General features: G+C 50.2%; 1 long non-coding RNA gene across 2 annotated transcripts; it reads left to right on the top strand.

The window, feature by feature from the left end:
• The first annotated feature begins 475 nt into the window (after positions 1 to 475).
• LOC125543353 (uncharacterized) lies at positions 476 to 3,684 on the top strand. Of its 2 annotated transcripts, none has more exons than XR_015618437.1 (4): positions 476 to 1,060; positions 1,578 to 1,791; positions 2,110 to 2,280; positions 2,434 to 2,759. It is a non-coding gene; the product is annotated as an uncharacterized LOC125543353 (long non-coding RNA). The 2 variants fall into 2 exon arrangements; XR_015618436.1 differs by lacking the exon at positions 2,434 to 2,759 and adding an exon at positions 3,144 to 3,684 and having other exon boundaries at positions 477 to 1,060.
• The last annotated feature ends 23,565 nt before the right edge of the window (positions 3,685 to 27,249 follow it).

The raw sequence follows: 27,249 nt of genomic DNA, 5'->3' as shown, positions 1-27,249 counted from the left end.
TAGTCATCGAAACAAAGGACTACGCGCATGCTCCTAGGGGGATAGATTGGTAGGAAAAGACCATCGCTCATCCCCGACCGCCACTCATAAGGAAGACAATCAATAAATACCTTATGCTCCAACTTCGTTACATAACGGTTCACCATACATGTATGTTACAGGAATCTCAAACTTCAACACAAGTATTTCTACAATCCACAACTACCCACTAGCATGACTCTAATATCACCATCTTTATATCGCAAAACTATTGCAAGGAATCAAACATATCTTTACTTAATAATAAACCAGCTATTGCTTCTGGTCGTCCGTCGCGGTTGTTTTGCAAAAAAGCCCCTCGGTTTATAGGAAATCAATCCGCGTTCCCTGTTTATGTGGATCTGAGAAAACGCTTCGTTTTTGCACAAAACACCCTGCCGTTTGAAGCATTCAACCCGCGGTCCGAGCAGATTTGTGTAAAGGAAAAAAACGTGACCACAAAAGGAGCACGGGCTCACCTCCTCTCCCTCTCGCACATTAAGTCACCGCCGCCGCCACCCACGCCGTCCGCTTCCAGCGACCTCCAGCGCCGCGCAGCACGCCCCGAGCTCCCCACGGTTCGCGCCTCCCTTCCCTCCAGCGATATTCTCCGCTCCCATCCTCTACCGCCCGCTCGCCCATGGCTAGGGTTTTGGGTAGGGCTTCGTCGGAGCCATGAGCGCAATGACGGCGGCGGTGGCTCAGAGCCATGAGTGTGACGGAGGCTGGGGAAAGAACGGAAACACTACTGCTCGTGATGACAGGATGGTGCCATGCGTGCGCTGCCCCAAGGCTGCAACTGCTTCCTCCAGTCGTCCCCCCTCCATGGCTACATCTTGGTGAGATCCCTTCAACCCAAGCCTCTCGCCCTTCCTTTTTTAAACTGATTCCCAATTCCTTGATCAAACCATGCACCTCTGCTCCTGTAGGTCTCGCTTAGCTACTAGTATAGTGCAGATTGCTTTCTCTATTCAATTGATTTTGTTGTCTATGTATTACCTGAACTCCAAGGGAACCAACTTACATGGTGTAATGGATGGAGGTCAGTAGATGCTTTCCTAATATGTTCACTTGTTTTTAATATTTCCCATCAGATTATAAGCATGGGCTTTGTGCAATAGGCAGAAATCTGTTTGTAATCAATCAAAGATAATGAGAATGTTTACTGAAATCTTTGTAATAGTCGATCCTATGAATTGCTTTGATTGGAAGTCCAAGAATGTTCTCATATTATTAGGAACTCACTTTTCAAACATATGCATTGGTAGTTTTTATGTCTTTGCTTTTGCCTTCTGAACATACTGGATTGCACTCTGTAAGATGGCACAATTTTCCCCTTCTAAACATGGTATTAAACATTGCAAACAACTTATTATAGTAGTTAGCAAATGCAAATCATTGTATATTGTTAGTTATGTGTCTTTTCATATGAAATACTATTATTTTGGGGAAAGGCATCTCGCTGAGTTTTAATAAAACTCCTTAGATTTTGTATGGTGAGATTGTCTTCAGCAAAAAAGATCTGTATTGTTATTGGGGTTCTTTTATTTTTGTTCTAGGTGTTATTGGGGCGTCTTTTTTCATGGTTGGAAACAAGATGTTGCTGCTGTTGGAGCTCACAGAGAATGGTATTATGATAGTCTACTTACTTCTGAAGGTGCATTAGAAGATAAGTGGATGTCCAGATTCTTTGGCCTCAGAAAAGTGGTGATAAAAATCTTGAAGTATTGTTAGCATTTTCCTCTAAAAATGGAAAGAGCACATACAAAGAAGGTACACAGTGCTGTTCATTGTCATGGAAAATTATTATCCTTTTGTTATATTAAGTAGTTGTTGTTGGATGTTATTTGTCTCTTTGAAAAACATCTGATGTAAATTTGGTGTACTTCAACTCAAATGCCTACTACTAGAACCAAAACCTACCACTAAATGGTTCCAAAAACATTGCATGTTATTGTAAAAGTCTTGGTCAATATTCTCGTGTTACTGTGATGTAGTAGACAAATTTTTATGCTTGGACATTTTTAACTTTTCTTATAGCAACTATTGCTCTAAAATTCTTTGCTGGTCTCTTACTTCTATTGATGGCAGAAAAGAACACATTTGGGTACACCTACCAGGACAGTTTGTTCTACGTTTATCTTGCTTTGGGGTTGCAGACCCTAAGATATCAAGATAGCTCTTGATGGTATAACATGACATTGGAAGGAATTATCGATGACTACTTTGATGGGTACTTTTCTGAAGAAATGATTGTCCCAGGTATTGTGATGCTCGCAGTTCTATCTTTTTCAATGCTTGCATATGCCATTGTGATACAAGATACTGCCAGATTTTGCAATGTCCATGATTCAGATTGACCATGATTGCTATTGCTGTTTAAGATCATAAACTTTCTCATGGTTGATTAAATAGGCACAGCTGATTTTAGTCGCAGACCCTAAGATATCAAGAAAGCACTGCTACAAATTTAGAACTAGGATGTAGTTTTAAATAGTTCTTGTCAAGTATGCTTATTTGCAATCTAGGATCACAGTTGTAAGGTTAATACTTTTAGTTGTGTAGCATTGCGAATCTCGGCTCTTGAAAATTTTCCTACCATACCAACACATTTGGTCGGATTTGCCTTATTTTGTAATGAGCAAACAAAAAATGTTGTAAATATAACAAATAATTATGTCCAGCAGTACATGGTTGGAAATTCCTTTCCTGTTCAATGCATATTAGAGTGGAATTTGTACTGTTTGGTATGCATTCACAGTCAACATGGGTTGTTGTAGTGTAAATTGTTTGAAGTTGCCTTTTGGCCAGTATATATAAGGATGGAGTATTGTACTATTTGGTCTGCCCTTTTGGTCTGTATCATTGAATCGACACCCTTAATCTCTTTTTGGTTTCTATTATCCGTAAGTGCATATGAGCATTGATGGAAACTATTCTCGAATGAAACTGAGCATGCCTTGGTATGAAGGACTGATTTGTTCAGCATCCGGGGGAAGTTTTCCTGTTTTGATTTTACAATTTTGACTCTTTCCATCATCTATTGATGGTAAACATTAACACGTAGTTGTATACATATTTTGAAAATGGAAGTGGTTTTAACATTTCACATCATGATATTGTAGTTTACGGTACTAAGCTTGACGCTGCTCGGTGTGATGTTGTTCTTTGTCGGCGTGGAGCTAGTCGTCGCCACATATACCCGTTGCCTCCGCTTGATGTAGTTCGCTATGGACATAGACATGGGAAAGTCACGACGGAGATCCCCCACTTCAACCCACGGATCCGGGGTGGCTGTGGTGGTCAGCTGGTGACTGAGCTCAAAATCTGGTTCAGCGTCAATGGTTGGCTGCGCTCCAGTGCGAGGGGTGGTGGCGCTTTGAGGAGACAGCTGCATGCCTTCATCAGTTGCTTTGTGTACTACTTTTCACTTTCAGAATCAATTCGTGATTCCATAGTGAGTCATTACCAACGAAATTATGGGGGGGTTTCCCTAGGCATCAGATCAGGAAGCAACAAGCCCCGTCTCTTTGGTGGTCTCTTTGGTGCTCCAGTAGTGGATATTGCTGGAATAGCTAAAGGACTTGGTTGTAACACTTGCTCTGAACTTTACTCAATAAGAAAGTTTTCGAAAAATTGAAGTCGGATTTTTTCAGGCTTCCTATACATATACACAAATAGTGGGAAATTAATCGCCCTTAGATATTGTTGTGCTCTTTTGAAAAGCAGGTCTGTGTATACAACATACAGTGGATTTCATATATATAATTATATATTATATATATTCTAGGACCTATGGTGCACAACAAGCATAAACAAATTTAGCTTGCAGCTTTGTTAACGCATCGCTATGCTTTGATACAACATTTAGGCGTAGTGCCAGTTTATTGATAAATAACCCTCTGACAAGGTTCATATCTAAGTCTTGGTTGATCAACTGTTGCACGCCTAACTAAAATCTTTCCTTCAGGATTTCCTAAAAGATTTTTCATTAATCGCATCATTGTCCATACAAATGACGTACTAAAGTAGGCCATGGACCCTCCCGTCTAATATAAAAAAAATCCATGAGATCTAGCATAGCTAGCCAGCCCATGATCTACTTGGTTACACTCTCGACGCATCAGGGATGTGCATCACTACTGACAACAAATCATCTGCTCCCTAATATCCACATACCCAACAAACAGTCTTGATCTGCAGGTCCCAGTGAATTGTAGCACCTCAAAAACTATGATCTGTCGATTTCAAGATTACCGGGCCAGTTACCATTCATGTGGATGAGTGAGAGCAAGAAACAGCCTCTGCTTTTGCTTCCTAGGTGGTGTCCGACCACTGTCGGAGTTCAGTTCCTAGTGAAAACTACAACTGTCCTTTGTACTGGAATGATTATTACTGTTGCAACGTACTCCTTAGTACTTCCCATTATCTATGGACACTACAAAAAAGTACATTTCCGTGGTGATACGTGTTTGTCACAGTAGGTCACGTTTTCTGTCATGCATGTATATCCATGAAAAATTTATGACAGAATTAAGATAGTCATACCTGTGCTGTCGTAGAAGTGTTCCATGCCATTACCAAAATTATAATCACGGAAGTGTCCACTTCTATGAAGATAAATCGCGCGTCACAAAAGTGCTTTCGTCAAGGGTGACCGACACGTGGCATCCACCGTAACAGAACGCCATTAAGCTATTGGGTCCGGTTTTGGATCCGATAACCTGTTAACAACCCTGGCCAATGGGGATTTTCCACGTGTAAAATTATCATTGGCTGGAGGAAACACGTGTCGTCTCACCGTTGGGACAGATGTCATCCACTCATTGGACCCAAAGCGCCTATGATACATCAACATGTGGCATGGCCCAACAGAGGCCCATTCCTGTGAAAAGGCCGGCCCGTTTGACTTGGTTAAAAGGTGGCGGGCTAGCCCACGGCAAGCCTATTAATGGCATGTTCGCATATAGCCCATTTACAACCCGCTAACCCAGGGCCCGTTTACGGCCTATCCAAATTAGGCCCAGTAGCGTCATCTGGGCCGTCCAATATAATTTCAGCCCATTTTAACTTCCGGCCCATGTATGGTCCATGATGTCTTTCAGCCCATATGAGGCCCTTATTACTCTTGGCCCATTAACGACCCGTGGTAAAACTGGCCCGTAATGAACAATGTATCACTTTATACCCATTAACGGCACATGGTGAAACTGGCCCGTAATGAACAGTGTATCACTTTATGCCCATTAATAGCCCATTATTCCGTTGGGCCATTTCCAGCCCATGTTATCTTTCGGCCTTCTCGGGGCCCATTTATTCTTGGGCTCATTTCCACATTTGTTTACTTACGACCCATTAGTGTCATTTTCTGCTTGTGGGCCAAATTCAGCCCGTGGTTACAGTCGGCCCGTTTGTGGCCCGTTAATATGTTGGGCCATTTTCATAGCGTCATCAAAATATGGCCCATTATGGTCGGCCCATGAACGATTTCAACTCTAGCCGATTTACGGCCATAATGTGGTCTGTTATTGGCCCATGTTTGGCCAACCAATCATACGACCCGTAGAAGGCCCATTGATGATACGGCCCATAGAAGGCCCATTGTGTCTATGACCCATATAAGGCCCATTGTTTCTACGCCACATAGAAGGCCCATTGTTTCTACGACCCTTAGAAGGCCCATTGTTTCTACGGCCCGTAGGAGGCCCATGTTAACTACAGCCGGTGGGCATCAAAGTTCGCCACCAGTGCAAATATAGGGAACACCCTACACTATACAAAAATGGCTTGCTGTTTTCTTCAACCGGTGGCTGCACATTAAGAACAAATTTTGTATCGCACCAAAACAAACTACAACTATAAAACAAAAGGAAGGTTGGCATAAAAGTTAACGGTCTAGTAGATAGATGCACCACCAGAAGTTCAGAAGCTCAGTTCATTTGACCTGACTGTTATGTTTTCATGATGTATTATCCGATGGAGCACCATAACCTTTGCCTTCAGTTATCCTAGGCTCCTGAACAACATAGCAAATGTCTGATAGTCTGGTTTCAAAACCATGCATATCTTGACAACATCGAACAATGTGTCTCCTTGTTTCACAAAGGGTCTCTGTTAGGGAATGGACTTGTGTCTGGAGCGCAGATACAACATTATTTTGAGCTTGCATATCTTGATCATGAGGCAGTTTGGACGAGATTGCCTTAACAACCAAGCCAGTATTACGCAGGAACGTGCTTTTGGCACTATTAGTGGACAGGTACTGACCCACTGCAGCAAGAGCTGACATTGCGGTTATAGTTGCCTCGCCACCTTCAGAAGGTGGTGGTTCCACCATTTTTTCCATAGCTCGCTGAAAAGTTGTGGTTTTACATTAGTAGTACCAGAACAGAAGATATTAAGGAGGCAGCAAAACCAAACAAAATAGCTTTGGTCTATATACAGAACTTATTCTAGTGAACCCATGTAAAATAATAGTTGTATTTTATTGCAAAGTACATAATAAAACCAGGTTCCAAACATATGACCATGTACCATCGCTAATGTATTGTCTATTTCTTCACATTGTATTAAGAGCTAAGGATAAAGAGATGAAGTTTATAATACGGTAAGCATAGTATGACATCATTCATATCACAAAACAACTGAGAATAGACAAACATGCAATTATAACGTTGTGTGGGCAAGTCCAGCACGGAACTAGATTATAGGTCAAGATCAAAGGAACATCACTCCTCTCTTTTAAACCTTGCAAGGTGCAATGATATGCTAAGACAATTGTGTATGTCGGTGTACAAAAAGAGGGGTACACTTTTTGTACCCCTATAACTGTGCACGGGCAGTCTGAGCCACGGGCACCACCACACTAAGCAAGGCAAGGGAGGTGAGCCAAGGTAAGGCCAAAGCTCAGGAGAAGCAGAACGACGCCAAGACCAAGACCACAAAGAGCAAAGGGGACGAAGCGGACCCCCCGGCAAGATCCTTGCCGGGAGGCGGTTTTAGCAAACCCGGCAAGACCCTTGCCGTGGCAGCTCGCCCCACACGTACGGAGTGAGTCACCTTGAGTCCACTGCCCCCATGGGGCAAGGATTCGGGAGACATCCCCGTGGTGGCATGCAGATCTTTGTGAAGACATTCAAGATCAGATACACCCTTTAGAAGATGATGATCCTTGGCGGGATCCCAGCCAAGGAGGACCACAAGGCCCCCGGCAAGAGCCTTGCCGGGGATGACAGCAGGCGCCACGGTAAGACCCTTGCCAGGGCCCCGGCAAGGCCCTTGCCAAGAACACCCATAGGGCCACCATCAGGCCCACACCAGTCAAACCTCCACCGCCGTTCGCATGCAGCTGCCGACCCAACCAGCTGGGCAGGCACCTGCGTGGCGGCATGAAGATCTTCATGGAGACCCACCACTGCGCCACCTCAGCTGCATGCCTGCCTACATGGCACCACGGGCGCCGCTGGCCAGGGCGCGTGTCGACGCGAGAGGGAGCGGCACGGACGAGACAGGGCTCTCCCCCGTCCCTGATAAAGCAAGGACACCTGGGCTAGACGCATTAAATGCGCCTTGTCATGTAATGCGAGGGATAACCACACATCACTGCTCCCTTTCCACCTCATGGTGCTACTGTGGCAACCCCTTTTCCTATAAAAGGAGGCCCAAGGCGACCAGGAGGAGGATTCGGCTTTTTGGAGCTCCTCACGCCCCATAGCTAGCTCAAGAACACTGATATACAATCCACCAAAGCAGGAGTAGGGTTTTACGCATCCCTGCGGCCCGAACCTGGATAAACGAATCGTGTGCTATCTGTTTGATCCTCTCTTCTCACGACCCCGCGCCCCGCAACCGTAGTAGGGATTCTTGTGATCCCATAGGTGTCGTTCCCACCGACATCTTTGGCGCGCCAGGTAGGGGGCGCAATTGTGAGAATCGACTTTAGCAGTTAGTTCGATGCTTCTTCATCGTCATGGCGCCCAAGAAGAAGAAGACGGTGGCGGTTGGCCCGTCGAAAGCCGGACATCCTGTCCCGACGCGGGCGAGCAGCGGACCGATCGCAGAAAGGACCCGGGGCGCCGTTCGCGAACACCAACACCGTCCCAGCAGCCGGAGTTTGGGAGGTGGCGATGTTCGTGCGCCTAGTAATGGGCCGCTGCCGCCAAATCCAAAGATGGAGCCAGGCCTTCCGCGGGTGGCGCGGGGCCTTCCAAGATCGCTACCGCCCCGCCCGAAGGCGATGCGAGGGCCTCCAAGACTCCCACGCCGGCACCGACGCCGCGCTCCTCTCAAGCGGCGCGGCGACGAACGGTGCAATCACGCCGAAGACCCCGGGCGTCGCCGCAGGAAGAGCCCCGAGCGCCACTCTCGGGAGGTAGAAGACCTGCCCGCTCGCCGAGGCGCTGGTGAAGATGGCATGCGACCGCGGGGTCGTGATAGAGCTCCTTCTGACATGGTCAGAAGTCGAAGCGCGTCGCGATCCGTGCAGGTTGCGCTGCCACTGACGCCAGCAGAAGCCCTGGCGCGCGCGTAGTTGCTCCTCGATTTTCCTCCCACTACGGGGAAACTCGACGAATGGCGAGCCACTATCCGAAGCCTTGTCGCGGTGGCCAACAAATACGAACCGAGTCTGGTGGAGCCCCCGGGTCGATGCTCCAACGGAGTCCCACGCACCAATGGCAGGAAAGCCGGTGGCGCCGCGACCACGGTGCACTCACCTCCTCCTCGCCCGGTACCATGGACGCCAGCCCGTCACGACGTTGCGGGCGACGGAATCTCCATAGCATCGTCCGACCCGCGGACCCGCTGTGACCAGCGCCAAGTCCTTCGGGAACAAGAACATGAAGACGCTCGAACCACTATCGAGCGCCGGTGCGGAGCGCGCCACCAGTCAGACAGGCGAGCAGGGCCTGCTGTGAACTACCCGGCACCGGAGAGCCCTGGAGGCCTACCTTATGAGGTAGGCTGTCCGGCTCTTACCCGTGAGCTGCGGCAGTTCCAGTGGCCCACTCACCGCACATTCAAACCTGACGTGGGCGAAAAGTACAGCGGCAAGACCCACCCATCCGAGTTCCTCAGCATCTACACCATTGTGAGGCAAGCTTCCAGAGCCCGCGACGATAAGGTGCTTGCGAATTACTTTCCGTTGGCTCTTAAACCCAACGCCATGTCATGGTTGATGCACTTGCCGGTAGACTCTATTTCCTCCTGGTCGGATTTGTGCCATGAGTTTGTGGGCGCCTTTACTGGAGGCCACCAAGCCCATGGCCAAGCGAGCGACCTGCACGTCATTCCCCAGAAGGGAGGCGAGAGTCTCCGTAAGTATATACAGAGGTTCAGCCGGATACAGTACAATATCCCTGATGTTCACCCTGCCGCCATCATCAGCGCGCTCCATCAGAATGTGCGTAACCGCAGGATGCGTGAAGAGCTGGCAATGAACAAGGTGAAAGATGTAGCAGAACTCTATGTTCTTGCTGACAGATGTGCTCGGGCTGAAGAGGGAAGGAAGTACCCCGGCAAAGACGCCGGCGTGGAAACCGACTCCTCAGATGAAGATACTGCCGCCCCGGCGAAGAAGGGCCGACGCCGCAACAGGAAGCGTAAAGGTAAAGCCGTGCTTGCCGTCGAGGGATCTGGTGACACCGGCTCCACCAAGAAAACCAAGGTAGATGACCCCGGCAAGGAAATTGCCGGATGTGTCGCCTGCCGGGCCTTGGCGGTTGCCGAGAAGCCGGGGAACTCCGACAAGCGATACTGCAAGATCCATCGCACCAAAGGCCATGCTCTCCAAGACTGCCGACAGGTTGAGCTCCTCGCTGAGAAGCAGAGGGCTGAATATGAGAGGCGGGACAAGGAGAAGGGACAAGACGGTGCTGAGGGGTCCAGCAAGAAGTGTGATGGCCAGGCGGGTCGTCGCGGCAAAGATAAACAACAGGAGAGGCCCGCCCGGGGCCGTGACAAAAAGCCAGAAGACGACGATCACAAAGAGGACGACGAATCCGGTGACCAAGAGTTTTAGAAAGCTACAGAGGCCATGTGCATCGACGGCGGCGCCTCGCTGCATACTTCTCACCGCTAGCTTAAACAGTGGGTGCGAGAGATTACAGTGGCAGAGCCGTTGTTTGATGCCCAGAGGCCGCTGAAGTGGTCCAGCGCACCTATCATTTTTGACACTGAGGATCACCCTGATCGCACTACCGCGGTCGGGTGCTTGCCATTGTTGGTTTCACCAACAATACCCAACCTCAAGGTGACAAAGATGCTAGTCAATGGCGGGGCCGGTCTGAACTTGATCTCGCCTGCCGTGATCGAGAAACTGCAGATTCCTGATGGAGACCTCGAGGAGACGGGCACGTTTCAGGGGGTCAACCCGGGAAGAAGCCAACCTAAGGGAAAGGTCACGCTGCCCATGACTTTTGGAAGCGATCTGAACTACAAGACGGAGAGGATCGTGTTTGATGTTGCCAAGATCCCCTTGCCCTACAACGGGATCCTTGGTCGCCCAGCGCTGGCCAAGTTCATGGCGGCGTCACACTACGCCTACAACACCCTGAAGATGCCAGGACCTGTGACGATCATCACCATCCCCTCCAATAAGAAAGATGCGCTGATTTGCGCTGACCAACTATACCAGCAAGCAGTTGCAGCAGCTGCCGCCACTAGGGCACTTGCTCCTGCCACTAGAACCCCGGGAGGGAAGAAGAAGAAGGCCGGTGAGACCTCGGACACCCACTCCGGCAAGCGCACCTCTTCGGAGTGTAGCGCTCCCGTCGAGGACGTGCCAGAGAGCTCCACCGACGGAAACAAGAAGCCCAGGGCCATACCGCCGGGAACCAAGAAAGTTTCTGTCAATGAGGATGGCACGAGAGGGGCTTTCACCATAAGCTCCACCCTTGACGACAAATAGGAAGACGCGCTCGTCACCTTCCTGCGGGCGAATGTCGATGTGTTTGCATGGCAAGCTTCCGACATCCCCGGCGTTCCCAGGGAGGTGATTGAGCACCACCTTGCTGTCTGTCCTCATGCGCGGCCCGTCAAGCAGAAGGTCAGAAAGCAAGCTTTGGAACGACAAGAGTTCATCACAGAGGAGAACCGAAAACTGGAAGCAGCGGGTTTGGTAAGAGGAGTGATCCATCCAACGTGGTTGGCCAATCCAGTCGTAGTGCGCAAGGCTAATGGGAAGTGGAGGCTGTGTATTGATTACACAGATATCAATAAGGCTTGTCCTAAGGACCCCTTCCCGTTGCCACGCATCGACCAGATTGTTGACTCCACAGCTGGGTGTGATTTGTTGTCATTCCTCGATGCCTACTCCGGCTACCACCAGATCTTCATGACAAGAGAAGACGAAGAGAAAACAGCATTCATCACCCCATGTGGTACGTATTGTTTCATACGGATGCCTTTCGGGCTGAAGAGTGCTGGTTCGACGTTTGCAAGGGTGGTCCAGATTGGTTTTGAACCCCAGCTCCATAGAAATATGGAAGCTTATATGGATGACATAGTGGTCAAAACCAAGGACAGGGCAACCCTCATACCGGATTTGCAAGAAATATTTGCAAACCTGTGCAAGATCAATCTCAAGCTGAACCCTGAGAAGTGCGTCTTTGGCGTCCCGTCCGGCAAGCTTCTCGGGTTCTTTGTGTCACAGCGTGGGATAGAGGCCAATCCAGACAAGATCAAAGCTATAGAGCAGATTGAAGCACCCAAGCGAATCAAGGATGTGCGTCGGCTTACTGGTTGCGTCGCCGCCATGGGCAGATTCATTTCCAAGTCTGTCGAGCGTGCCCTTCCCTTTTTCAAGATCCTGAAAAAGGCAGGCCCGATGGAGTGGACGCCAGAGGCCGAAGCAGCATTGCAAGATTTGAAGAAGTACCTCTCCTCCGCGCCAATACTAGTTGCACCTAGGCCACAGGAGCTGTTGCTGCTATACCTGGCGGCAACGAACTAGGTGGTCAGCGCCGCACTAGTGGCGCAGAGAGAGGTTGACAACGAGGTAATGGCAGCGACAGAGCCCGACACCACCACTGAAGTGAAGACACAGCCAGTTGAAGTGCCACCGAAGAAGAAAATGATGCAGCAGCCGGTCTACTTTGTTAGTTCCCTCCTGCAGAGGGCTAGATCAAGGTACTCCGACGTGCAGAAACTGCTCTTCAGCCTTCTTATGGCCTTGAGGAAGCTGCGTCACTACTTCCAGGCACACGAGATCACTGCCGTCACTCGCCTCCCTCTGCAACGGATATTGCACAATCCATATGCAACGTGAAGAATTGTGGAATGGGCACTGGAGCTGTCCAGCTTTGGCCTCAAGTTTGAAAGTACTTCGACGATTCAGAGCCGAGTCCTGGCGGAGTTCATTGCAGAATGGACCACAACACCTGACGAAGAAGCCCAAGAGAGTGCTCTCCCTGGCAAGGAAGCAAGTTGCAGTTGGATCATGTACTTTGATGGAGCTTTCTCCTTACACGGCGCCGGGGCTGGCGTACTGCTTGTCGCGCCCACCGGAGAGCACCTCAAGTATGTGATCCAGATGCACTTCCCCAGGGAGGTGTCAACAAACAATGCGGCAGAGTACGAGGGGCTGCTTGCCGGTCTTAGGATCGCGGCGGACCTCAGAATCAAGAAGCTCATCGTCAGGGGCGACTCGCAGCTCGTCGTCAAGCAAGTCAACAAGGACTATCAGATCCCGTTGATGAAGGCCTACGTCGATGAAGTGAGAAAGCTGGAACAGCATTTCGACGGTATAGAGGCTGAATACGTTCCCCGAGCGGAGAACGATATCGCCGATTACCTGTGAAAACGCGCTGCCCTCAAGCTACCTGTGGAACCAGGTACCTTTGTGCTCCAGCTAACTCAGCCATCCGTTGATCCATCAACAGAGCAGAACAAGAGGAGGAAATCAGGACCCGGGAAGTACTTTCCCGCTGAGCTCCCCGGAGCCGCCGGTAAGGATGTTGCCAGGGACACTGAGCCCGCCACGGGACGGCTAGCTCCGGCGGAGCGTCGAGCTCTTGCCGTCGAGACAGCCGCTCCTATAGCGGAGGAAATGCCTTTAGTCCTCGCCGTCGAGCCCCAGGCTCCAGCATGGGCACAGCATACCGTACGATTCCTCCAAACAGGGGAACTTCCTGAAGAGCAGGAAGAAGCGGAAAAAGAAGCCCGTCGCTCTACCATGTACCAGTTCGTCGATGACGTCCTGTACAGAAAGAGGCCGAACGGTGTGAAATTGAAGTGTATCCCTCGGGAGGAAGGACTAGAGCTGTTGGCGGAGATACACAGAGGCATATGTGGATCCCACATCGGGTCAAGGGCCCTTGTCGGCAAGGCATTTTGGCAAGGTTTCTTCTGGCCCACCGCCCTCCAGGATGCGACGACACTAGTCACCAGGTGTGAAGCGTGTCAGTTCTATTCAAAGAAGCTTCATCAGCCAGCTCAACCCTTCAAACCATTCCTCTCTCCTGGCCCTTCTCGGTCTGGGGGCTCGACATACTGGGCCCTTCCCCCGTGCTGTCGGGGGCTTTGAGTACTTGTATGTTGCAATCGACAAGTTCACAAAGTGGCCAGAGGTGGAGGCAGTGAGGAAGGTCACAGCTCAGTCGGCCGTCAAGTTCTTCAAGGGACTAGTGTGCCGTTTTGGTGTACCCAACAGGGTCATCACCGACAATGGCACACAGTTCACAAGCCGCACCTTCATGCAATATATCCAAGACCTCGGCAGCAAAGTTTGTTTCGCTTCCGTTGCTCACCCACGAAGCAATGGTCAAGCTGAGAGGGCAAACGCTGAAGTACTGCGAGGCTTAAGGACCAAGACCTTTGACAGGCTGCACAAGAGTGGAAGTGTAACACCCTCGATGCGACTATATCTCCCACGTGTCGAGGCACGACTTAGAGGCATAATCGCATTGAAGGCATATGTCGCAAGTTAGGCAATCTTCACAACATCCCATGTAATATAAATAATAAAAGGGGAGATAACATAGTTGGCTTACACTCGCCACGTCAATCAAGTACATAAATAACATTACATCATCCAAACACTCATGGCCCGACTACGGCGCCAAAATAAAAGATAACCCAACATGCGACAACGGTCCCGTTCACCCCCAACTGGGCACCACTACTGATCATCTGGAAAGGAAACATAGTAACGTTGAGAGTCCTCGTCGAACTCCCACTTGAGCTCGAGCGCGTCTCCTGGAGCGGAATCATCAGGCCCTGCATCTGGTGTAATAGTAATCTGTGAGCCACAGGGACTCAGCAATCTCGCACCCTCGCGATCAAGACTATTTAAGCTTATAGGTAAGGCAAGGTAAAATATGAGTGGAGCTGCAGCAAGCGACTAGCATATGTGGTGGCTAACTTATTCGCAAAAGAGAGCGAGAAGAGGAGGCAAAGCGCGAGCGAGAAACTAGAGAACAACCTGCGCAAACATTACTCCAACACCGTGTCCACTTCCCGGACTCCGCCGAGAAGAGGCCATCACGGTAACACACTCAGTTGATTCATTTTAATTAATTAAGGTTCAAGTTATCTACAACCGGTCATTAACAAATTCCCATCTGCCCATAACCGCGGGCACGGCTTTCGAAAGTTCAAATCCCTGCAGGGGAGTCCCAACTTAGCCCATGACAAGCTCTCACGGTCAACGAAGGAATAGACCTCCTCTCAAGACGTTCCGATCAGACTCGGTATCTCGGTTCTTCAAGACACTTCGACAAGTTAAAACAAGACCAGCAACACCGCCCGAATGTGCCGACAAATCCCGATAGGAGCTGCACATATCTCGTTCTCAGGGCACACTCAGATGAGCAAGACATCGGGTAGGCCAGCCCAGAGTTGCCCCTGGTAGCCCCGGACATCGCTCGGTTGGACCAACACTCAGAGGAGCACTGGCCCGGGGGGGTTAAAATAAGATGACCCTTGAGTCTGCAGAACCCAAGGGAAAGAAAAGGCTAGGTGGCGAATGGTAAAACCAATGTTGGGCATTGCTGGAAAAGCTTTAATCAAGGCAAAATATCAAGGGGTTCCCATTATAACCGAACCGCGTAAGGAACGCAAAATCCGGGAACATAACACCGATATGACGGAAACTAGGGCGGCAAGAGTGGAACAAAACACTAGGCGAGAGGCCGAGCCTTCCACCCTTTACCAAGTGTATAGATGCATTAAGATAACATAGCAATATAATGATATCCCAACAAGTAAATAAATGTTCCAACAAGGAACGGCCTCCAAGCTTCACCTGCAACTAGCAACGCTATAAGAAGGGCTGAGCAAAGCGGTAACATAGCCAATCAACGGTTTGCTAGGACAATGGTGGGTTAGAGGTTTGACATGGCAATTTGGGAGGCTTGCAAGCAAGTGGTAGGCATCGTAGCATTGGCATAGCAAAAGAGCGAGCAAACAAGCATGGCAAAGATAGTAGTGATTTCGAGGGTATGATCATCTTGCCTGCACAGTTGTCAGAGTTGACTGGATCCTCGAAAGCAAACTCAATGGGCTCCTCACTAGCAAACTCGTCTCCCGGCTCTACCCAAATAAGACAAACAAGCAACAAGGACACAATCAACCACGTGCAAACTCAAACAACATGATGCAAAGATGATATGCTATGCGGGATGCGATGCGGGATGCAAAATGCAAGATATGACAGGAAGAGCATGAACATGGCCTCAACTTGGAATTCCAAGTGTGCCACTGGAAAGATGAGATGAAATCACTTGAAAACTATATAAAGAACGCCGGAATCGGAGTTACGGTTTGGAAATGGCAAGCGAATCAAAAATGACTCCGGTCTGCGATTTACAGCACGCAGCCATCTAAATGCAATGAGATGAACATGCTACAGCACCCAAACATGACAACAAAATACATGGCAGGAATGCACACAAGATGCTTAACAAAAGTATAGCACTGAGCTACGGCCAATTCATCCATTAACAGGTTCAAACAAGCATGGCAAAAATGCATATCACAAACAGATCTCAGACTTAGTGAAATTAACACTTGTCTGGAATTTCAGATCAGGTTGCACTCTTCGGAGCAACAAAACTACATGCTACAAGACCTGAACATGGCAAAGTAAAGCATGGCATGGAGCTACTCAAAGAGCTTAACACAAGTCCCTTAGTGACCTTGAGCCAAAAGGGATCAGAAAATACAATTGCAAGCATGTGAACATAGCAAAAACATAATCAGTTTTCAGACTTAGTGAAAAACTGACACATGCTGAAATATAACTCGAGTAGGCATGCTGAAAAACTGACACATGCTAAAATCAACTACATCATCATCGGCAAAATTGCAAACAAGTTGACAATCTGCCCAGATTCACGAAGTAGCAAAAGTAGAGCTCGATTGACTCAAGCTAGGGTGCTCCATAATTGCAAACAAAGACATGGATGGATAGAGCACTACAATATTAACAAAACATCCTTACTGATCATCCTCAAAATAGGCACGGATCACTAGGAAACAACATGAACATATGGCATCATGAGCTAAACAGATCAAGGACTTAGTGGAATTGCTAAGTCCCTGAAAACAGAATTAGCAAGTGCACCACTTTGCAAGCTTGCACAAGTCACCACACACATCACAAAAATACATGGGTTGCACCTCTGGAAAGATGACAAAACCCTTAACAAAACACATGTAGAGCATCAGGGCATATCATGCACACATTAATCATGGCAAAAATGACAAAAACCTAAACGGATTAGCAGATCTGACAATTAACTCAAGTAGCCCTCTTCTAACAGCATTTCGGCATCAAGATGAACTCAAATGAAAATGATGCAATGTAATGAAATGATGTACTCTCTGAGATGAACATTTTGATATGCTATATGCATGATTCGGAGCTACGGATGCAAAGTTACGGGGTCATGAACATGAGCACTTGAAACGGAAAATTCCGGGACTTAGAAGAAAATTCAACCTCCCAGATCTAGGGTTTCGGCGGCACGCAATCCGAGGCAAGTCTGTCGAGCTCCTGGCGGCTCCGGAGAGCGAAGAGGTGGCGGGGAGGCGAGGGAGAGGTGGATCCGGTCCGGCCCGACCGGATCCGGCGGCGGGTGGCGGTCTCCGGCCACCGGAGATGGTGAGGAGGCGCGGGGCGGCTATGCTAGTGGCGGCCGGGGCGAGATCCGGCCGGCGAGGGCGACGGGGAGGCACGGCGGCCGGCGAGGCAGCGCGGTGGCGGCGGAGCAAGGAGAAGGGCGCGGGCGCGCGGCGGCGGAGGGAGTGGGCCTCAGGGGCCGGCTGCGGGCTCCCGGGCCGGAGCAGTGGGCGGCGGCGCAGGCGAGTCGGCGGCTGACACGTGGCAGCCCCTTAGTGGCTGCGGGCGGCGGCGGCGTTCGTCCGGCGAGAAACGGACATGTCCGGCGCGCGAGGTGGATTTTTTTAGGGTTTCGGGGGAAGAAGGAGAGCCGAAAACGGAGGGGTCTTTAAATAGGCATAGAGGGAGCTAGAAGAGTCCAAATGAGGTGTGGTTTTCGGCCACGCGATCGTAATCAAACGATCTAGATGATGGTGCAGAGTTAGGTGGGTTTTGGGCCAAATTGGAGGGGTGTTGGGCTGCAACACACACAGGGCCTTTTCGGTCCCTCGGTTAACCGTTGGAGTATCAAACGAAGTCCAAATGATACGAAACTTGACAGGCGGTCTACCGGTAGTAAACCAAGGCCGCTTGGCAAGTCTCGGTCCAATCCAGAAATGTTTAATCCCCACACACGAAAGAAAGATAGAATTGACCACCGGAGGAGAACGAAGCGCCGGAATGCGAAACGGACAACGGGGAAAATGCTCAAATGCATGAGACGAACACGTATGCAAATGCAATGCACATGATGACATGATATGAGATGCATGACAACGATAACAACACACGGAGACAAAGACCCGAACCTGATAAAATAAATTAACTTAACGCTGGAAACGGCAAGAGTTGGAGTACAAATTGGGAAAGTTACATCCGGGGTGTTACAACACTCCACCACTACGAAAGGATCTCGTCCCGAGATCTAGGACTGAAAGAACGCCGGGTACTCAGAACGGAGGTGATCCTCGCGTTCCCAGGTAGCTTCACGGTCGGAATGGTGTGACCACTTGACTTTGAGAAATTTGATTGACTTGTTGCGAGTCTTGCGTTCAGTCTCTTCAAGAATAGCAACTGGGTGCTCACGATAAGAGAGATCTTCTTGGAGCTCAATGTCCTCGAAGTTGACGGTGCGGTCAGGAGTCTTGAAGCACTTTCAAAGCTGAGAGACATGGAACACGTCATGAACATTTGCAAAGTTTGAAGGAAGCTCGAGTTGATAGGCGAGGTCGCCTCTCTTGCTGACAATTTTGAAAGGTCCCACGTATCTGGGGGCAAGCTTCCCTTTGATACCAAAGCGACGAGTACCTTTCATAGGAGAGACGCGGAGGTAAACGTGATCTCCGATCTCGAAAGCCAAATCACGGTGCTTACTGTCATAGTAGCTCTTCTGGCGGGATTGGGCTGCTTTGAGGTTATCACGAATGACTTTGCACATTTCTTCTGCCTCTGTGATTAAGTCATTACCCAAAAGCTGACGTTCACCGGTTTCAGACCAGTTGAGAGGGGTACAGCACTTCCTGCCATACAGAATTTCAAATGGGGCCTTGCCCGAACTTGCTTGAAAACTGTTGTTGTAGGAGAATTCAGCATAAGGAAGACAATCCTCCCACTTCATGCCGAAGGAGATCACACAAGCCCTGTGCATATCTTCAAGAATCTGGTTGACACGCTCGACTTGACCGCTAGTTTGAGGATGGAAAGCTGTGCTGAAGCGGATGTGCATGCCCATGGCCTTCTGAAAAGAATCCAAAACTTCGAGGTAAAGATGCTGCCACGCTTTGAAGAGATCACTTGTGGAATACCGTGCAGAGAGACAATACAGGAGGTATAAAGTTCCGCCAATTGAGCTGCAGTGATCGACTCTTTGATAGGCAGAAAATGAGCCACTTTGGTGAGTTTGTCGATGACAACGAATATAGCATCATTGCCACGCTTGGACTTTGGAAACCCAGTCACGAAGTCCATTTCAATGTGGTCAAACTTCCATTCTGGAATGGCAAGAGGTTGGAGGAGACCAGCTGGCCTTTGGTGTTCTGCCTTCACTCTTCTGCAGACATCACATTCATTCACGAATTGAGCAATCTCGCGCTTCATTCGAGTCCCCCAATAAGCTTGCTTAAGGTCCTGATACATCTTCGTGCTCCCAGGGTGGATGGAGAGGAGAGAATTGTGAGCCTCGTTCATGATCACTTTACGGAGGTCACCTTTGGGTACAACAATACGATCCTCGAAGAAGAGAGTGTCCTTGTCATCAAGGCGGTAGCACTTGTACTTGGACTGACTCTTGGCAATCCCAATCTTCACCTTTTTCACCATAGCATCAAGAAGCTGGGCTTGGCGAATCTGGTCTTCCAAGGTAGGAGAGACTTGAAGGTTGGCGAGGAAACCTTGAGGAACAACTTGCAGATTAAGTTTGCGGAAAGCTTCACAAAGCTCGGGTTGATAAGGCTTGAGAATCAGACTGTTGCAGTAAGCTTTCCTGCTCAATGCGTCAGCAATCACATTAGCCTTGCCTGGAGTATACTCAATACTCGGATTATACTCTTGAATCATTTTGACCCATCGAGTTTGCCTGAGGTTGAGATTAGGCTGAGTGAAGATGTACTTGAGGCTCTTGTGATCAGTGAAAATGTCCACTTTTCTTCCCAAAAGAAGATGTCTCCAAGTCAAAAGAGCATGCGCAACTGCCGCCAACTCGAGATCATGAGTGGGGTAGTTCTTCTCATTAGGCTTCAACTGGCGAGAGGTATAAGCAACAACTTTCTTCTCTTGCATCAAAACTGCGCCAAGACCTTGGAGAGAGGCATCACAAAAGACCTCGTACGGCTTGGATTCATCAGGCGGGGTGAGAACTGGAGCAGTGATCAATTTCTCTTTCAAAGTGTTGAAAGCAATGTCACACTCCGGAGACCAAACGTACTTGATGTGCTTCTGGAGAAGATTTGAGAGAGGCTTCGCGATCTTAGAAAAGTTTTCAACGAATCTTCGACAATAGCTTGCGAGACCGAGGAAGCTACGGAGTTGCTTCACGTTCTGAGGAGGTTCCCAATTCACAATTGCAGACACCTTCTCAGGATTCACGGCAATGCCCTTGGCAGAGATGATATGACCAAGATAAAGAACCTCATCAAGCCAAAATTCACACTTGGAGAACTTGGCATAGAACTTGTGTTCCCTGAGCTTATCAAGAACCAAACGCAAGTGCTTGGCATGATCTTCCTTGTTCTTGGAGAAAACCAGAATGTCGTCGAGATAGACCAAAACGAAGTCATTGGTGTAGGCGTTGAAGATGAAATTCATCATGCGAGAGAACGTCGGAGGAGCATTGACGAGGCCAAAAGACATGACAGTGTATTCATATGAACCAAAGCTTGTCCTGAAAGCCGTCTTGGGAATATCTTGCTCACGGATGTGAATCTGATGATAACCCATACGGAGATCAAGCTTGGAGAATACTCGAGCACCTTTGAGTTGTTCGAACAGCTCATTGATGTTGGGAAGTGGGTATTTGTTCTTTATGGTCTTCTTGTTCACTGGACGGTAATCAACACAAAGTCGGTCTGTTCCATCCTTCTTCTTCACAAAAATAACACCACAACCCCACGGAGAAGAACTAGACCGGATGAGACCCATTTTCTCTTGAATATCGAGTTGCTTCTTCAGCTCCTTCAACTCTTCAGGTCCGAGCTTGTAAGGACGTTTGCACACAGGTTCCGTGCCAGGCTCAAGATCAATAACGAATTCAACTGGCCGGTGCGGAGGCATTCCTGGAAGCTCTTCTGGAAAGACGTCTTGATATTCACAAACGACTGGAATTTGAGAGATGGCATCCAATTCACCCTTCTCATTGAGAGAAAACAGACGGATGGTATTATCCCGAGCGGCAAAGACAATTACATCCTTAGACGAATGAGTCAATTGAATCTGCCTGGCAGCACAATCAAGCTGAGCCTTGTGCTTAGAAAGCCAATCCATCCCGAGAATAAGATCAATATCCGAGTTACCAAGAACCATTGGGGAAGAAAGGAACTTGTAGTCACCCAAAGTGATAGTAACATCCGGAGCCATCATTTTGGTGTTCATGAACAAACCCGGAGAAGAAACCGCTATCGGCTTAGGCAAATCAATAGTATGCACATCATGCATAGATGAAAAAGGCTTCGATAAAAACGATAAAGATGCACCAGTGTCAAAAAGAACTCTTGCGGGAATGCCATTAACAGGAAGGTTACCCATGACCACATCTGGTGAGTCCTCTGTCTGAGCTGCATTCAGCAAGTTGACCTTGGCGGACTTAGGGTTATGCTTGACCACAGCTGTACTTGCCGATCTGACAGGAGGAGGAGGAGGAAGACGCCTCTGGTTGAAACACTTGTTGGCATAGTGACCCTTCTGTTGGCACTTGTTGCACGTGACCTCTGAAAGCGGACGGTGATACGGAGCACTCGATCTTGGAGCTTGAGACGAAGTCTTGTTCTAAAAGCCAGGGTTGGGTGGGTGGGAAGAACCACTGCCACCTTTGCTCTTCTGCTGATACGGCTGACGAAACGGAGGAGGAGGAAGCCAATACTTCTGCTGCTTGGCCACTTGAGTAGAGGAAGAAGGAGTAGCCAATACGATGAAGTTATGCAAAAAAAATACTAGGAGGAGGCAAAAGTCAACCGGATCTAGGGTTTCGTCCGGATTTTCGGGGAGGAGGCTATATATATAGGTAGAGGGAGCTAGGAGAGTCCAAATGAGGTGCGGTTTTCGGCCACGCGATCGTGATCGAACGATCTAGATGATGGAGAAGGCTTAGGTGGGTTTTGGACCAAATTGGAGGGGTGTTGGGCTGCAACACACACGAGGCCTTTTCGGTCCCTCGGTTAACCGTTGGAGTATCAAACGAAGTCCAAATGATACGAAACTTGACAGGCGGTCTACCGGTAGTAAACCAAGGCCGCTTGGCAAGTCTCGGTCCAATCCGGAAATGTTTAATCCCCACACACGAAAGAAAGGTAGAAATGACCACCGGAGGAGAACAAAGCACCGGAATGCAAAACGGACGGGGAAAATGCTCGAATGCATGAGACGAACACGTATGCAAATGCAATGCACATGATGACATGATATGAGATGCCTGACAATGATAACAACACATGGAGACAAAGACACGAACCCGAGAAAATAAATTAACTTAACGCCGGAAACGGCAAGAGTTGGAGTAAAAATTGGGAAAGTTACATCCGGGGTGTTACAGGAAGGCGTTGGATTGATGAGTTGCCGACGGTTCTTTGGTCGATCAGGACGACGCCAAATCGAGCCACCGGCCAGACACCTTTTGCCTTGGTATACGGGGCAGAAGCAGTTCTCCCCACTGAACTCATATACGGGTCACCTCGAGTGCTCGCTTATGATGAGCTTGAGCAAGAGCAACTGTGGCAAGATGACGCAATGTTCCTTGAGGAAGATCGTCTTCGGGCGGCTGTGAAAGCAGCACACTACCAGCAAGCCTTGCGCCGCTACCATAGCCGCAAGGTTCATGCCTGAAGCCTTGAGGAAGGCGACCTTGTCCTTCGGCGCGTTCAATCGGCCAATAATTCCAACAAGTTGACGCCAAAGTGGGAAGGCCCTTATCGGGTAATACGAGTCACCAGGCCCGGCGCAGTCCGCTTGGAGACCGAAGATGCCATTCCAGTGAGTAACTCCTGGAACATTGAGCATCTTCACAAGTTTTACCCGTAAGGCGTGGCTTGTCGGGCCCCTCGGCAAGCCACCTTTTGTGCAAGCATTGCCGATGATGCATGTAACCCTTTGTACAAAGCCAGGCGCAGACCCTGAGCATAAATAAATGAAGCGCTGGCGCCCTAAGTTATAGCATGCATGCTAGGTCGGGTCTCGTCCTTGGTTAGGGTTGATAGTGCTTAGCGGCGACTAACCCCTAGCTTAGAGGTCGAGTGTGCGTCTCTTTGCCGTTCTTTCGTCTTCTTTGGTTCGCAGGACTCACAGGTATCCTTGCCGGATCACTTGAGGACGAAAAAGAGAAGAGGGACAGACCAGCATCTAGACCTCGGCAAGCCAGTATTGCCGGGGGCTGCAAGAGCAAAGATTCACCCACGGCAAACCAGAGTTGTCGGGGGCTACAGCTTCAGATAAATTCTTCATCCCTTATCATACATTCCCTTATGGACTGAGGTATGTGAAACCTCGTTTTTTCCTAAAACTACCATGCTCCCCTAACTCTAGGCCCTAGGGCTCGTTCCTGGGGCCAGGTTTGGTAGTAGTCGCGGCAGCGAGAGGATGAAACAAGGAGCCTAAACCCACCTCATCCCTGCCTCCGCCAAAGGTGTGAGGAAGGTCGAGTGAAGTGGGGAGACGGCAAGGCCTGTTGCCGGGCAAGGAAATGTTTATCTTAAGGATATCAAGGATTTACTCCTTGTCATGGGTTCTACCCACAAACAAATGACCCGGCAAGCATCCTTTTTTCATTAAAAAAAACATTCCACTCAGGTACAGTCCATAGGGAATGAAAAACATGAATGATGGGACTACAAGTTTTAAATTCAGCTAAGGCCCGAAGGCTTACAAACTAAAAAGAGATAAGGTGCCCATAATCCCTTTCTTGTCCCTCTCCTCGGGAGGCAGGTCAAGGAGGCGAAAAGGGCAAAAGGGGCGCCTAGGCGAGCTACGGGTGGCAGAAGACACCAAGAGAACATCTTGGTGGCCGTCCAAAGGCTGGATGGTGATGGCGGCGCCGGAAGCAGAGCTCGAAGATGAGGCGGCAGGACGTCAGCACGCGTTGAAGGCATCGGTGCCCGCGTACTCTGACTTGACGGCCTTGCCGCCCGCCCTCTTCCTCTTCCGCAGCCTCCCAACGCCAGCCGCCCAAGGAGACGACCCCGAGAAGTTTAGGGAGCCGGGGACGCGGATGATGGGGTCGTCGGTGCCGCACGGAGCGGCGCCCGACACCTAATCGGACCTGTCATCCTGCCGCCTACTACCCTCGTCGTCGCTGCCGCTATCCTCCTCATCACTCCCGCCCGAGGAGGAGTCTTCACTATCAGAAGAGCTCTCCACGCAGCACCTTGCACGGGTCCCAAAGCACCCGAAGACCTTGACGGAGAGAAGGCCGCCCTCCATCAGCTTAAAATGGAGAGTGAGCCCCTCCGTCAAGTGGTGGATATGGGCAAACGTCTTCCATCCCCGACGGAGATACATCACGTGAGGGGCGAGGAAATCGACGCGGGCCCGCGTGCCATTGATCGCGCAGCCCCTCATGTGCAGCCACAACGACTCCGACGGATCCAGCTCCATCTCCCGCGCGAATGGAGTCAGGAGACGAAGGCAATGGCGAGGCGGCCGGCGTAGCCTGACGAAGAACTCGCAAGGGTCATCCCCAACGTGGCCCTCCACGGGGGGAAGAACTGCTGGCGGAGGCGAGGCCGGCGCGCCGCCCCGTCCTCCTGTTCCCCGAGCGCCTCGGCCTCGCCCACGGCCTCGCCCCCTCCCCCTTCCCCTCACAGTTGGCTCTGCCATTGCGGGTACAGGAGAAGGAGGGACGCTTTGTCGAGCGGCGACCCTCGACGCCACCGTGGAAGGACCAGGATTCCCTCTCTCCATGACGGATGGAAGGGGGAGCAGAAGCCGAAGGAAGGAGGAGATGAAGGAATGCGGGACGCCATCCCCCCTCCCGCTCTTTATAAAGGAACGGGGTGGGGGCTCGGCCGCCCCGCTCAGCCAATCAAGACGCGGAAGGCGCAGGGAACTAGGACCGATCCGCCGCCCCAGCCCGCGGCGGCCCGGTTTCCCGCCTCCACCGTTCACCACCCCAAGCGCATGAGAGCCACGTGGTAGGCGTGCAGGACCAAGGCGACGGGTGAGGCGACCACTCCCCACCCCGTGATCGTGGGGAGTGGACGCCTTGAAGACCACGCCTCGGCCCCGTTCAGTAAATGGGTCGCGCCTCCACGCCTCCCTCCGTTTATGGGGAAGGCGCAAACCGCCCCCTTTACTATGACGTGACGCATGCATGCAGAGCTCAGCCCCACGCATGCCACCCACGTCACACACGCCTCCCCACGCCGCGCCACGCGCGGGAAGCATGGCAAGCGCAGCGCGCGAAGAGACTTACCGCGGTAAAAACCACCCCGCCTGCCCGCGCACCGTTTTTGGGCCTAGCCCAACGACGTGATTGCGCTTACGTGTGGCCCAGGCCCGGGGGCTCCTGTCGGTGTACAAAAAGAGGGGTACACTTTTTGTACCCCTATAACTGTGCACGGGCAGTCTGAGCCACGGGCACCACCACACTGAGCAAGGCAAGGGAGGTGAGCCAAGGTAAGGCCGAAGCTCAGGAGAAGCAGAACGATGCCAAGACCAAGACCACAAAGAGCAAAGGGGACGAAGCGGACCCCCCGGCAAGATCCTTGCCAGGAGGCGGTTTTAGCAAACCCGACAAGACCCTTGACGTGGCAGCTCGCCCCACACCTACGGAGTGAGTCACCCTTGAGTGCACTACCCCCATGGGGCAAGGATTCGGGAGACATCCCCGTGGTGGCATGCAGATCTTTGTGAAGACATTCAAGATCAGATACACCCTTTAGAAGATGATGATCCTTGGCGGGATCCTAGCCAAGGAGGACCACAAGGCCCCCGGCAAGAGCCTTGCCGGGGATGACAGCAGGCGCCACGGCAAGACCCTTGCCGGGGCCCCGGCAAGGCCCTTGCCAAGAACACCCGTAGGGCCACCATCAGGCCCACACCAGTCAAACCTCCACCGCCGTTCGCATGCAGCTGCCGACCCAACCAGCTGGGCAGGCACCTGCGTGGCGGCATGAAGATCTTCATGGAGACCCACCACTGCGCCACCTCAGCTGCCTGCCTGCCTACATGGCACCGCGGGCGGCGCTGGCCAGGGCGCGTGTCGACGCGAGAGGGAGCGGCGACGGACGAGACAGGGCTCTCCCCCGTCCCCTATAAAGCAAGGACACCTGGGCAAGATGCATTAAATGTGCCTTGTCATGTAATGCGAGGGATAACCATGCATCACTGCTCCCTTTCCACCTCCTGGTGCTACTGTGGCAACCCCTTTTCCTATAAAAGGAGGCCCGAGGCGACCAGGAGGAGGATTCGGCTTTTTGGAGCTCCTCACGCCCCATAGCTAGCTCAAGAACACTGATATACAATCCACCATAGCAGGAGTAGGGTTTTATGCATCCCTGCGGCCCGAACCTCGATAAACGAACCGTGTGCTATCTGTTTGATCCGCTCTTCTCACGACCCCGTGCCCCGCAACCGTAGTAGGGATTCTTGTGATCCCATAGGTGTCGTTCCCACCGACTGTGTATAAAATTGGAAAGAGTAATAGACATTGGCTGCAAACCATGCAGTTCAACGCACAAGTCAGAGTAAGTAGTAGTTAAAAGGCATGAGGATTAAGGACTTACAACAGCGGCTTTGACTGGTGTAGTCATGCCCTTCTTCTTGATGGTGTGATAGTCCTTGAAGATTTCCACAGCATTTGGTTCAGGTACTTTTTGGTCCTTGCGGGCTTTCCTGTGCATTTGGAACAAGTCAATATAGATCTGATAATATGGTACAACAAAAAGAGTGAAACAGCAGCTAATTACAAGAGCCTCGCAGTGTGCAATATAGCTACGAGATCCTGTCGTTTGTTGGAATTTCACTTTCGTACGGTTGGCCTTGTTCTTTGAACAGTTCACCTACAAGAAGATATATTTGTGTGGCACATGCGTAAATAGGAATTCAACATGTGATCTGATCACATATATATAATGTACCTGATACTTCGGATCGGACCAGTGTTTAATGAGGCCTCTCAAATCTTCATCAGATATATTTTCCACTGGAGATGTTTGGGCAAGTTCACTGTTAGCCTTGCCTTCAAAGTGAGTTTTCCTCAAGTTATACTGATACTGTAGCAGAGCAGACTTGAAAACATGGGTGCAAGCTTGTCTGGTTGCATCATCTTGGCTATCCAACTTGAACCTCATCTGTTGAAATTTATGGGAGTCTCATTATCAGCAACCTAGAAAGTATTGGACAGAGCAAGACGATATTACTAGTTTCCATACATAACCATACTTACAGATAAATGGTCGAGGAAGGTGTTGAACTGGGGTTCGTCTTTGTCA

This window comes from Triticum urartu, chromosome 3A (assembly GCF_056163025.1).
Source record: "Triticum urartu cultivar PI428250 chromosome 3A, HENAU_Tu73, whole genome shotgun sequence".
NCBI lineage: Eukaryota > Viridiplantae > Streptophyta > Magnoliopsida > Poales > Poaceae > Triticum > Triticum urartu.
The sequence above is the reverse complement of the archived record's forward strand: the minus strand, read 5'-3'. Positions and strand labels throughout refer to the sequence as shown.